The sequence below is a fragment of the Phalaenopsis equestris genome, unplaced genomic scaffold (genome assembly GCF_001263595.1).
Source record: "Phalaenopsis equestris unplaced genomic scaffold, ASM126359v1 Scaffold000318, whole genome shotgun sequence".
NCBI lineage: Eukaryota > Viridiplantae > Streptophyta > Magnoliopsida > Asparagales > Orchidaceae > Phalaenopsis > Phalaenopsis equestris.
Genome location: NW_018164760.1, coordinates 368390 through 372117, shown reverse-complemented (window position 1 = coordinate 372117; position 3728 = coordinate 368390).

Genomic DNA, 3728 nt, shown 5'->3' with positions numbered 1-3728 from the left:
ATACATATATATATATATATATATTAAATTGAAGCGGGCGGCGGGATTCCTATTCCAACGACCAATAATTTCCATTTTGGTGATCGACAACCATTGAAGCAAAGCTCTTTGTCAACCCTAAATAAGGCCTCACCTCTTGGGCAATGGTAATGGCTAAAACTTCATATTTTCTCTTGGTTCGTACTTTTATGAAAGTAAGTATTAATTTAGTGAGGATTAGCCATAAAGATTTCTTTAGTAAGATAAAATAAACATTACGATCAATTGGAGTAAAGTTTGATCATTTATATTGAGAGATCTTAAGGTTTGAATATGGAAGGTTCTTTGTTTCTGTTCCATGAAGAGGATGAACCGACGTCATCAGTTTCCGTGTGTTAGAAATAAATGACAGATAATTAAGACGCATGGGACCGTGGGAGCTTCTCAAAGTAGCATATCAACACCAACTTAGCAATTTGAATGGATAACAAAGAAATGGCATAACATTGTGTGGACTTTCGATGACACTGAGGATTTAGTAAGAGCCGCATGGTTAAGTAGAGAATTTGGGATTTTTTGAATTAATTAAATATATGTCGTAAACTTTAAAAAATTATAACTTAATAAATAAAAATAAAAAAAATAAAATAAAATAACCTTTGAACTTAGTACACATATAAGAATTTAATAAAAACAAAATTCATATTAATTAGCTAAGAGTTAATTTTAAAATTAACTAAAACCATTAATTAGTGTTTAAACCATAAAAAAATATATATATAAGCAAAGTTAATGAAAATTGGAGTGATGATTCTTTCTATCTATGGGGATATGCCTTGATTTTTCCAAGAACTGAGACCACCATTAAGAATTAAAATTATAACTTTAAATAGAAAAAATAAATTAACTCAAAAAATAAATACAAAAATAAAAGAAAAATCAGGAAAATACAAACTTATTCGAAAATTATAAAGAAAGTTAAACTAAGTAAAATAGTCAACTCAAAGGTAAATTCTAATTACTTGAAATTAAAGTTTACATTTAAACCCGGGGAGGGTAATTTTGTAATTTATGATTCTTTGCACCTTGAACCCTACTATCTCCAAACTTAATCAAAATAGATAAAAGAGAGTTGAAAACCCTATTATTGGGACTTAATGAACCTACAAATAAAAAAAAAATTAAAAAAATTGAGTAATGAAAATTAATGAAATCAATAATAAGATAAATAACACTTTTAAAGTCATGAAGCTATACTTAAATAAGATTTAATTAAGTTAAAAAATAAAAAAAATGAAACCACAAATTTCTTTTTAAGGATAATTAACTCATTAATCTGAAGGCTAAATCGAAGGCATGTAAAAATTAAAAATATTCCCTTAATAACACTTAGTTTAAATCATAATAAAATAACACAAGTGAATTGTTAATGACCCAACGAATAGTTAATACTATGCTTGATCTAAAAAGTGTCTTTGAAATAAACCATGAATAAAATACGAATAAGAGTTAAATAGGTGACCATTAGAGTTAAAATTTCTTAAAGCCTCTAATGATTGTGTAAAGGAACGAAACAATTGAAGATTAAAATTGAGAGATCTTGAATTTGTAGAAATGAGACCTAAATAAGAGTTTAAACAAGTATAAGGATATGATCAATAACTAACTAAGGAACAACTAGTAATTCCCCTCTTAATGATCCAAATAAGTACAAACTTAAAGCTAAGTGATTAAACACTAAGTCCAACGCATGAGATAAGGAATGTTTATGAGTCCTTTCAAGATATCATAAACACACTTTTCTCTATAGTGAGAGTTTAAGCATAAACAATCATAAAAGAAACACCAATGATTGAGTAAATCTCAAACCTCGAGATAATGCGGGTCAAGAAAAAAGTAATTAATTTATAAAATACCCTCCTTCAAACAATATGTTCATTAAATATTAAAAGAACCAAAATGATAAGGTATAAAATGGAAACCTAACTAAGGGACAAAGAGAATTAAAGTATGAAAGTCACTAAAACCTAAAGTGAACCCTGAAATTCACTATTACTTAGGCTTAAACAAAACTAAAGGTACGCGGGAAAAACTTGGATGAAGTAACCCATGGTTGCTAACAAAGATTCTGGCGTTCAATTGTTACTAAGAAGACCAAAAACTCTAACGACCTTAGAATGATGGAACCATCGGATTTTGATCGGGTCATCATAAAAGAAAAGCCAAATTAATTCAATAATTTTTTATTAAAAATGAAACTGATTAAAAGTCAAACAATATAAAACTCATAAACTGAATGAAATCCAAAAGACACTAAACATAAAGTGAAACTCTAATAAACAAATAGAACCACACTTAACTTAAAAATAATAGTAATAACCAACCTCTAGGGCTACAAAGATCTCTTACACGATATAACCCATGATTGCTGACAAGAATATTATATTTGAGATAAGCTAACCACCTTTCTTGACTAAGTAAATCCAAAGCCAACCCTTGAGACGATAAAATGCCATGAGAAACTTGACCAGGTCTTTTTAAATAAATAAATAAATAACTATTTTCACTTCACAAAGCACCCACTTTTAGATGTCATAGTTTTCTAACCCCATAAACGTCATATGAGTAAATATTCTTTTATGTTGTGATTGCTATGTTTGCTTGTTAGATGCATGTTAGAATGAGTACATGACCTTCGGTTGCACTAAGTTGACATTAATTCTCTTTATATAATCCCAGGTTGTTATAGTAAGCTCAAGATGTGCTAAATCAAATTTTTAGGGCAAATGTAATTAAGCAAGCTACTGTAGTAACCTAGTGTTAACTTCTCAAGTCATTGCTTTTCTTTATAGAGTTATGAGGTGTTTTATTCAATTGGATATATAAGACTGAACTATATAAAAAATTTGAAACATAAAATGATGGATGGACCTCAATTAAACCAGTAATGGTGGTTCGAATGATTTCAACTATCTGGTCTAACATTGGTCTAGGACTGACACCCCTTGGTTGCTCTTATTCCTTGTGCTTGTTCAATAGGTCTGCCCACATTTTAGACTGGTGCTTTTCTTGTGTCATTTTCCAAGATTATCAGAATGCTCATTTCAGGACTAAATCTTCTATTCATGCTAAATAAAAAATTTAGACATATTTTTTTAAAATCAAATCTTAAAAGTGTTTTATTCAATTAGATATACAAGACTGAACTATATAAAAAATTTGAAACATAAAATGATGGATGAACCTCAATTAAACCAGTAATGGTGGTTCGAATGGTTTCAACTACCACATAATAACCCACGAACAATGATAAAATAAATTTAGCTTGCAATTCGATTTATTAAATCTAAATTTATATTATAAAAATGATAGAATGAGAGAAGAAAAATAGGAATGCGAGAAAACGAAATTTAATGGAATGTTGGAATTTACTTATTTATTTTGATGTTTGACTTAATTTAGTTAGGTTAAATTCATGATTAAGGGTCCGTTTGGGGCAAGTTATTTGATGCAGTTATATTTTGAAAACACACTTGTCCTGTTTGGGTAAACTGCATTTTGACAGCTTATGTTTTTTCAAAATATTAAAAATAATATTTTTTATGGCAACTTTTTGAGTGCGGTGTGACTTTTTTAAAAAAATAAAAATTTGTATAACATATTATTATTTTTAATGAACTTATGATTCAATAAGCGGACCCTTGTGATGCAACCAAACACCGCTCGGGGTTTTTAGGGAAGAGTGCTTT